General features: G+C 43.2%; 1 protein-coding gene across 15 annotated transcripts in view; it reads left to right on the top strand.

Annotated features, from left to right (window-relative positions):
* The first annotated feature begins 5,693 nt into the window (after positions 1 to 5,693).
* The window catches only part of MICAL3 (microtubule associated monooxygenase, calponin and LIM domain containing 3), a 253,077-nt gene continuing 248,184 nt past the window's right edge, over positions 5,694 to 10,586 (top strand). For 8 of the 15 annotated variants that reach the window (XM_021001628.2, XM_021001636.2, XM_021001635.2 and 5 more), the window contains exon 1: positions 5,695 to 6,028. The gene's annotated coding sequence lies outside the window, so the exon portion shown is untranslated. Of the gene's footprint in view, positions 6,029 to 10,586 lie in introns of all 15 variants that reach the window. The other 7 variants (XM_021001640.2, XM_021001639.2, XM_078156197.1 and 4 more) reach the window with 3 other exon arrangements.

The following is a 10,586-nucleotide window of genomic DNA, read 5'->3' as shown; positions in this document are numbered from 1 at the left end:
AACAGTGCCTGGAACATAGTAGGCACTATGTAAATCTTAGCTATTATTATTATTAATTTATGCATTTAAAAACATTGTTCTGAGAAGGCAATTAGCTTTGCTAGACTGCCAAGGGGTCCATGACACAAAAAATGTTAAGAACCTCTGTCCTAGGTGCTAAAGGTAGCAGCTCTCTCAATCTGATGCCTAGGAGCAAAGCCCTGATTGGCTCACCCTGAAGCTCTTGTTTTATCTATACTCTTCTATCTAGTTGGATTTGATTCTTATTATCCTTATTTATTGTTAGAGAAAAGTTTAGCATCTTCAAAATCACTGAGCATTTTCCAAAATACAGTCTAGTCTGTCTTTCCCTCCTTTTCAATTCTGAACCCAGCTCCAAATCCCTCAGCAATGCCTAAGACAATATTATGTTATACATCTATACATCTCACACACATCATTCAGCTATTCCTTTGCACAGAAGCACATCGATATTCTCCTAGTTATGCTATATGGCCATAAATTAGGGGAAAGGGCCCAAATGACAATAAAGAAATGCATGATGGGTATTAGTAGGTTGCAGCTACTTATATCATCAAGTATTTATTAAATGTTTACTATATGCCAGGCACTGTGCTAAAATTGGGGATACAAAGAAAGGCAAAAACGTGATTTGTGCCCTCAAGGAGTTCACTTTTGAATGGAGGAGACAACATACAATCACTTGTGTACATACATGATATATACAGTGTAAATGGCAGGTAATCTCAGAGGTTTGCTATCTAGGGGACAGGCCTTCTTCAGAAGGTGGGATTTGAGCTGAGTCTTGCTGGAGGCCAGAGGAGCCAGGAGATGGAGGTGAGGAAGGGAGAGCATTTCAGGAATCAGGGACAGCTAGTAAAAAGGCATGGAATGCTACCAGTTGAATTTGTCTTTTCTAATGTCAGCTTCAAGACCTCAGCGTAATTTCAAACACTTGGTAAATGACAGGCAATGGTTGCAAATTCTAAAAAGAAGTTGGGCAGCCACTAATCCAGGGACACCAACAAGAATTACCCAGGGCGAGGATTGGTTGTCCTGCTCAGGCCTTCTGTGCCTGGACCAGCGACTAGCCAAATTCCACCACAGGGCTTGCTGAGGAGGTACCAAGAGATTTGAGCTAATTTTCCGACTGTCATCCTCTTTTCCCCATAGTCACAGCCACCAGTAGTCATCTGATTTGTCTTCCCTTGCCCCTCCTGAAGACAATGCTGGAGTCATGGAGGTGCTGGGGCCTGTGAGGCTGCCTTTGGACTTGCACTACATTTCTCACTCAGCATGGGAATCCCTACTTGCTTATAAGAGATATGATCAAGGAAATAAATGATCAAAAAAAGTGACTAAGTCATATAGTAAGAGGAAAAAATGATAGACACCTGGAATAGGGTACTGGTATTAATCAACACAAAAAGTACTATATCCCATATATTTTATTTTCTTATGTTTTTCATTTTTATTTTTTTCCTTTTTTTTTTCAAAACTAGTTCTTCATAACTCACCAAGGCTGGAAGTGTGGGGACAATTCACCAGTCAATTCCTATGCTGACTAGGGCAGGAGCTTTGATTTGCTCCTGGACTGGTTTCTCCTCCTCAGGAAATCTTCTCCTTAACTTTCCCCACTTCCCCAACAAACTGATGCTGAATTTAGTGTGGACACCCTGTGGGTGTACTCTTAAAGCTCAGAACTCTGAAATTTAAGATATCACAGCTAGCTGGGATTATAGGTCAATACCACCACAACTCACATTCCCCCAACATTTTACCAGCAGGAGACCTCCCACAGGAATCATGCCAATTGTTAAATGAATGAAATTAGCAATTCTTTCTATCCATTTTGCACAAACTATTTACTCACCCTGGGTAGCAGGCTGAGTAACTCTTCCCAAGGCTGGGTTAGCTCTCGCTTGTCAAGTTGGATGTTTTACTATACAACATCTAGGAAAGTCCCTGACCTTATTGGAAGGAGCACTCACTCTCTGGAAGTCAGGATCTACACAAGAATTTTCGTTGTTCGTTGCTATAGAAGATGCCAGACATGTCAAACACATAAAAACAGCAACAGAACAGAAGCATCAAACAAATATATAATGACACAAAAAACTGGCATCCTCTACAGAAACTTTAATTTAATGTAGGCTCCTCCTACACAATTCCGATCACTCCTTGTACTTGCACTCCCGTATCTTCTCAGTACACTTTTGCAATATTATCTTGAATTTTTGTTCATATGTTGCTTGTAGCAATTTAAAGTTATTTCTAGTACATATGCTTTGTTTTCTTGAGAGTTGGGACTGGGTATTCTGCTTCCCTTCCCCTCATCCCCTCTTCCAATGATAGGAACACAATAAACATTCATCAGCTGTTTATATAATAAATAAATAAGTGAATCATGAATATAGTTCAGGAAGAAAGGCATTTTAGGGACATAAAGCAAAAGGCGAATTTGGAATGTAGGATGAGGAAAATAGCTATGAGATGTCCATATCCAGAAAGAGTAGGGTCAAAATATGCCATCAACTTTCTTTCAAACTATTTAGGAAGACTTCATGGGGAAATGGAATTTCAGCCCTCCGCACAGCATTTTGTTCATGGTAGCTGCTAAATCCAATTTTTAAAATTGAGAAATTGTTTTACGGATAACTGTAGCTCACAAGTATATAACCCTTTATGATGACAAAGCATTTTTACAGACAAAATTTCATGGATCAGGAACAGCAACTCTTATCAGACAGGTAATGCAAATATTATAACATCGTTTTTAAGATGAGAAAACGAAAGCCCAGAGAAGTTGGTAGAGGTAGTATAAAGTAGTTGAAGGAGATCAGATGTTCTCAAGGCATAAGTCTGGATTTCAGCTCCAATATTTATTAGCTATGGGACTATAAAATATCATTTTATCTCTATAAGCCTCAGTTTCCTCATTGTAAAATGGGGGTGAGAATATTTAAACTGCTTATCTCTGAGTCATTGTGGGGAAAGCTCTATGTTAGGATAAAACACATATTAATGAGTTACTACCATATCTATTTTATGAATGAAGCTTAGAAAAGTTAAATGACTTTAAAAAGAATGTAAACTTCCTATAGGTAGAGACTCTGTTGTTCCCAGCACTTATCACAAAGCCTGGCACACAGTAGGTGCTTAATAAATGCTTTTTGAATTGTGTTTTTAAAAAAACCCCAAAACTTGTCCAAGGTCTTTTACAGCTAATATTCAGTGGAGCCAAAACTCTCAGGTCTTCTGACCCCAAAGGAGTCTAGGGCTCTTTGAACTATGCCAAGAAGATAGCTTGGCCCATGCAAGGTAGAATTAAGCAAGAAGAAAGTATATTTCTGTGTCCTTAGGTAAAGTTTGAAAAGTCATTTCTTCTGTGAATTACTGTCCACTGAAAGCTGTGAAGTTCTCCTGCTAATGTATGCAGCCTATTACAAAATACGTAACATCATGGAAGTGGGATTTTCTAGCATTATTTTAAGATCTTTGTGAGTAGGGGTTTGGTTGTCCTTCATTCTAGAAAAGGACCAAAATGACATTACTATGTCAGAGTCAAGTTACAGTGTGTCCAACTGTGGTTGATCAGACCAATAAGAGCTCAGAATGACCTACCACAGATCCAGCACAAATAAGTCCACGTGAACATTTGTTATACTTTACCTCCAGCATCTAGTACAGTGCCTGGCATAGAGGTAGTGTTTACTAATTGCTTGTTGATTCAGATACGTGCATTTTACAAAAATTGTATCATGAACTTTGGATTGAGGTGATGAGGTGAACTTATTTTTGTTTGTTATTTGTTAAGAACTTCTCTCCATACTCCCCCAACACTGTAGGGTCTGGGTTTGAGAAAGAGAGTGGGAAGAGGGATATTAAGGAGATATTCATGGCATAAGCAGGTGAAAGGGGAAATGAATAAATGAACCTGATATAGGAGGGAGGGAGTGGCTTGAGGCATAGGAGTTAAGGAGGTAGACTGGGCCATTGGTGGAAAGCTTTGAAGCAGAGATTAAAGATCTTGGAGTGGATGATGTTAAACCACCAAAGGACCAAGCAGAATGCAATAAGTAGTAATGCTTCCAGGTTCTCCAACCTCTCCACAATATGATCTTTTTGCTCTTGAGTTTTCTTAGTTCTTTCAGATGCAGCATCCTCCTGGTGGTGATGGTTCTCTTTTGAGAAGTGGTGCTGTTGTGGGAATCTTCTACTTCTGGACAGCTGGCACTGGATTCAGGCCTCTCAAACTAGTACAGCGCCTGGTACGTGGCAGGCACTTAATAGACACTCATTGATTGATTCTTTGAGGTAGCCATAATTGCTAGAAGCATGCATTTCTCAGGATTGCAGTTTGCTGACCTGAGCTCAGGAAAAGAAACAGAAAAGCAGAAGCATCCAGGGGCTCAAGGCTCCCCTTACCTTGTAGAGCCTGATTGTTCTTACCATGTGCTCAATCATTGTTTTGGGAGGTTGGGGAGGGGAGAGAAATCCTGTCTTTCTAGAAGTCCTTGAAAAAATGAAAAACCACTAGAAGAGTCTGAAGAGAGCGTGCCTGAAAAACGTGTGGCTCCTTTGGCCAGTCATATTCTTGGTAATACAACTCCACCACCCTCCCACCAATCAGGAATTACCTTTCACCAAGTCCTTTGGTAAAGGACCAGAGTGCACATCCTATAGAAATGGACTAGCTAGAGTACATGCCCAGTTCCATGGTGGGTACCCAGGCTGAGCAGATCCAATCACCCCTGTTACATAAGGGGAAAGGGACAAGCATTTATTAAGCACCTACTATGTGCTGGGCATTGTGCTAAATCTTTATAAATATCTAATTTGATCTTTACAGCAAACCTGGGAGATAGGTGCTATTATCCTCATTTTTACAGTTGAAGAAATTGAAGGAGACAGAGGCTGCAACTTGCCCGGGGTCACATAACTAGCAAAAGTCTGAGGATGAATTTGAAGACAGGTATTCCTGATATTAGTATATACGGACAACATATAAAATAAATAGGCACTAGGAGCCTGTTGTGGGTGATGATGATGGTGGATCGGGAAAGGTTTTAGATAGAACATGGGGCTTGAGCTGAGAGTTGATGGAAATTAGGGATACTAAGCAGTGTAGATGAGGAAGGAATGCATTACACGCATGGGAGACAGCTCATGCAAGGATATGGTGATTGTAGATGGAAGGATGTCCATGAGGAACAGCAAGAAGGCCAGTTTTCAGATCCTAGAGATTGGGAAGAGGTGTAAAAGAAGTTGGAGGCAGCTGTGCGAAGGATTTTAAATGCCAATCGTAGGAGGTTTACATTTTATTCTCGAGGCAGTAGAGAGCCACTGAAGCTAAGGCCAGATCTATGGGGCTACATAGAGGATAGATTGGAAATCAGAGTGATTTGAGGTAGGCAGAACCATTAGGAAGCTACTGTAACAGTCTAGTCATAAGGTGATAGGACCATCCCACAGGCTGAGGAAAGGGGGAAATCTGAGCGCCTAGCACAAGGTCTCTTTAAACTCATCCTTCCCTCTCCCCACCTGGCACGCTTTGATAATGCTCCCTCTGCCTTTCCATTGGCCACTTCATGTCGCTCCCCGCCCTATTCTCAGCCTCCCAACCACTCACCTCCTCCCCCTCCCGCTCGTAGAGTAATATTAGGAGCATACCAAAGGATCCCCGCGGGTTGGAGTAGAGGAAGGGCGTGGCGTTGCTTAGTTCAGTTGCCTTTTGCATGTTGGGAACCGGAACTTTGGTAAGATACAAGGCGAGAAATGGGCATCGGATCCCTGAGCAAGGTTTCTCCCCCACCTTGGGAGGAACAGTGAGCAAGCCCGGGGGCCTCCGTCCCCCTCCCCATGTGCCAGGCCAGCCCTAGGCGGCTGCCGCTGCCGCTGCTCCTGTTGCTGCCTCCCGCGCCGCAGCCCGGTGGCTTAGCTGGAGCCTTGGCGCTTCGGATCGGCTGCGAGGCTGGAGCGGCCCCGGCCAGCGGGGCCGGAGGGAACACACCAGCATGAGGCAGAGGTGAGCGTGGGGCAGCCGCGGGGGAGGTTCCTTCTAGCAGTCCCCGGGGCGCGGAGCAGCCCCCTTGCTGTGTGCCGACCCCTTTCTCGACGGCAGGCCCCGGCGGTTTTGGGGGAGGACCGGGGTCGGGCCCGAGGATGCGAGCCCGCGGCTGGAAGGGCGCGCGGGCGCCGCCAGCCCTCACGGCGAAGCACCCGCGGCGGGGGAGCCGCTAGTGCGCCCCGGCTCCCGAGTGCATTCCCCTGCGCTCCCCGGGGCTGCTCTGCCCGGCGATCACGCAGGGGGGGAAGGGGCTCATTCCCTGGAGTCCTCGGGCAGGATTGCCCCTAGGCTGGCGGAGATAGCTCTCCCTAGGAACATTTCCTGGTAGGAGGGAGGGCTCAGTGGTGGATTGCTGGGGTTTGTGGGTTTTTTTGTTTTGGGGGTTTTTTGGGGGGTGGGGTGGGGGAGGCGCTGGAAGAGACACGAGGTGGGGGTGAAGGGTCGGGGGACAGGAACACTCAAGCTCAGTTGCGTTGGGAAGCAGATAGATGGATTGGTCAACTCTGTATCCTGGTGCGGCTCCTTTGCGCCCCGCTAGCAGCCTCCTGTCACGCTCAGGGTAGCCCCTCAGCTGGACGATTTGAGTGTGGGGGTGGGAAAGCTAATCCCACAGGTAGGAGGCTTGGAGGCTACCTGGAGCCTGGGGAAGGCTATGAAAGTGAGGGAATGAGCAGGATGCCAGTAGCTAGGAAGAGGTGGAGGCAGTTGTGTGGAACGTAGTTTTTGTGGGGGCCGAGGTGGGGAGATGGATTGGGGTTGAATGAATGAAGGGAAGCTGCATCCCTAACCTATCTACTGTCCTCCCTGAATACCCTTCATCCCCCATTTTAAAGAGAGACTCTTATAAAGCCTACAGACAATTTTCACATCACCGTGAGGTGCTTTATACAAGTATAGTGGTGTTTGTCCAGTTACGGAAATGATACATGCTTTGATTCTTGGCTGGACCCTGAGTGTTGTAAAATAATAATCTTCCAGCTCTTTCAAAATTGTTTGGAAAAAAGCCTTTTTCAAAGAAAGGCCCTCAGTTCAGTCCCAAACCTATCTCTTGGTTGATGCTTTCATTAGGTTTGAATTCTGGGTAGGTTTTGCCTGGAGTGCAAACTACATTTATACCATTTAATGTTGGTGCTTTAACACGTTAATTATGATTTACATAATGCTATAGGGAGGTGGGAGGTGGCTTGTGGGGACAGTCTCTGTTTCTACACACTTGTTTTATTTTTATTTTGAGGAATGCTGGGTGTGGGTGAGGTGGTATTTAAGCATGAGGATATCAGTTCTTGTTTGGTCATTGGGGTTTTCTGTGGGCAGCATCATACAGTAGGAAAATCGTGGACTCTGGAGTCAGAAGACCAGGGAGTCCCACTTGTGTGATCCTGAGTAAGTCACTTAGGCCTCAGTTTTCTTACCTGTAGAATGAGACTGGTTGGGCTAAGTGACCCCTGAGCTTCCTTCTAGCCCTCGATTCTAGATCTAAGATTCTCAGGTGGCTATAAACCAGGGCCTGGAATGAGCTGGGTTTTGTAATGAGAGAAACATCTAATTTAGGGAATGAAATGCTTCTATCCAGCAGGCATGCTTCAACCTCTCATTACCTGGCATTATAAAGATGATGCCAATTTATTGTTTGGGGCTGACTGCCTTTTCCTGTGAGCATGTCTGTAATGGGGCCTTTAAGAGGACCTTATAAATCCCTGATATGATTATCATATGTCCTTGGGTCAGAAACTTGGCCTGAATTGTCTTAGCCCTAGAATGCAGTTTTCTTTCATTCTGAGTTGTAAAAACCTTTTAGCTTTTTTGATTGTCTTAAATGACAAGAGTGGGCAAGTTTCAGCTCTTTGTTCCCGGACTATAGGAGAAACATGACAGAATATTCCTGTTGAATGTATTCTTGTCTAACCTGGAACTGTTTCCTTCTCCTTTTGTGTATTAAAAGTATGCTTTAATGTATCTGAAAACAGTATTCTAAACAAGATTTTTCAGAGTGGTTGGTTGTGCTGGGTCTGACATCCCATTCTTGGGTCAATAAACAAATGATGCTCCCTGTCTCTAACCAACTTTTAAGAAATTATACCTTCCCTTCTTTTTTCTAATGGTAGTCACAAAGGACTAAGGAAGTCAAACAGGACAGTCCAGCTTATGCATTGCATTTAACACAAAGTAGGTTGATGAAGTGAGGCCTTAACAAACAAGGTAGTGCAGTCAGCGAGATGAAGAATACATTTTGGGGTTTAACTTGCTTTTGGGTTAACTTGCTAAAAGGTGGTGGTTTTGGTGTTAACTTAATGTATTGTAATAGGGCTATATAAGCCTCTCTTAATTCCTCAAATGTGTATTTTTGCCATTTGAGAAGCAGAGTAGGAGTACGTGAGCAAAATCCTTTTGGTCAGGCCACAGGCAAGGGGTGGTCTTCACTCTTCTCAAGTCCTCCCATACACCTGTGCCATGTCTATCAATTAAATGTTTAATAAAATCAGAATTTCAGAGTTGAGGGGAACTCGGAAGCAATCTAGTCTAGTCCAACACATATCCCCCCCAAAGACATCCCAGTTACCATATAACCAGGTTTTGCTTCTATACCTCCAGGAGGGGGAATCTTACTACTTCTGGGTCAGTGCATTCCACTCTGATTGATAGGAAGTTTTTTCAGACATCAGTCCTAAATTTCCACCTATTACTCTTAGCTTGGCCTTCTGATGCAGAATAAGTCTTCCAGCCCTTTCAAAATTTTTTATATGAAAGAAAGCCTTTTTCAAAGGAAGGCCCTCAGTTCAGTTCCAAACCTTGGTTGATGCTTTCACTAAGTGTGAATTCTGGGTAGGTTTTGCCTGGAGGGCAAACTATATTTATATCATTTTAATGTTGGTATTTAACGGAAAAAGTCTAATCTCTTTTCCACATGTCAGTCTTTCAATTACTTGAAAACAGCTATCATGCTTTCCCTGTGTCTTCCCTTCTTCAAATTAAAGTCTCCAGATCCTTCAGCTGATCTTGCTGCACTTCTGAGTTTTCTCAGACTTTGTCGCAGTTGTTAGTTGTTTCAGTCACGTCTGACTCTTCGTGGCTCCATTTGGGGTTTTCTTGGCAGAGATACTGGAGTGGTTTGCCATTTGCTTCTCCAGCTCAGTTTACAGATGAGGAAACTGAGGTGAACACGGTTAAGTGACTTGCCCAGGGTCACACAGCTAGTAAATTTGAAGATGAGTCTTCCTGACTTTCAGGCCCGATGCCCTATCCATTGTGAAACCTAGCTGTACCAAGCAGCTCAAGCTTATTAGTACCTTTCTTAGAAATATGCCCAGAACTGAACACAGTACTCTAGATGTGGCTTGACCAGAATAGAGTACAGTGGGACTATCACCTCCTTATTTGTGGAAGCGATGCCTCTTCATGAAGCCCAAGATGGCATTCACTTTTTTTTTGGCAGCAATATCATACTGGTGACTCACATTGAACTTGCAGCTAACTAAAATCTCTAGATATTTTTCAGACAAATCACTGTCTAACCATGCTACCCTACCTTGTACTTGTGAAGACAGATTTTTTGGAGATTTCTCCCTATGAATTTTTTTCTTATTAGATTCAGTACTTTGTTGAGACCTTTTGGGATCCCCTCATCTAATGTGTTAGCTTTCCTATGTAGCTTTTTGTCATCTGCACATTTCAGAAGCTTGTCATTTTTGCCTTTTTCTAAGTCTTTAATAAAAAATATTCAGCCGGGCCAAGCACAGATCCTTGGGGGCATTCCACTAACTACCTCTTTCCATATTGCCATGGAACCATTTTTAGTCTGGCCATTCTACCATTTCCAAACTTATCTAATTTTACTATCATCTCATCCTCATCTTTACCCTTTTTATAAGAGTAGTGTGAGACACTTGTTAAGAATCTAGGTAAACTCTTATCTACAACAGTCAAAAAAGTTAAAAGGCTTATCTGGAGAGAAGGGAATGGATGTAACTTTAGTCTGCACTTAACATTTATCCCAACCTATTACATTCAGCCCAGCCTTATAATTTGTCAATCGTTTTGGTTTATGAGTAGTCATCTAATGTATTAACGGGTTCGATAATTATGACATCTGTGCCTTTGTCCATGTGATTAATATTAAACCACACAGGACCAAGGGGGTGTTCCTCAGATGTGTTCCTGGAGACCTCTCAGTTGAAATCAGACCATTGATGATTATTCTTTTAACTCTGGCCATTTAGTTGATTCCAAATCTACCTAACTGTGCTGTTGTCCAACCTATATTTTCCAGGGCCAGCACAAGAGATTTTGCAGAAACCTAGGTAAGCTATATTTAAAATAGTTCTCTGATATACCAGTTTAGGGAATGTCAAAAAAGGAAATGTTTACTAATACTCTAAAAGCACACAGAGTATAGGTTGCAGACTCCACACTCTTCTCTTTGTGAAAATCAGTACCTTTGTCCTTCTCTGCAGCACCTTTTCCCAAGATTTTTCAAAGATCACTGACTTTATGCTGTGATCTCTGAGCAATTAGAATG

This window comes from Phascolarctos cinereus, unplaced genomic scaffold, assembly GCF_003287225.1.
Source record: "Phascolarctos cinereus isolate Bilbo 61053 unplaced genomic scaffold, phaCin_HiC Scaffold_1;HRSCAF=81, whole genome shotgun sequence".
NCBI classification, from domain to species: domain Eukaryota; kingdom Metazoa; phylum Chordata; class Mammalia; order Diprotodontia; family Phascolarctidae; genus Phascolarctos; species Phascolarctos cinereus.
The sequence above is the reverse complement of the archived record's forward strand: the minus strand, read 5'-3'. Positions and strand labels throughout refer to the sequence as shown.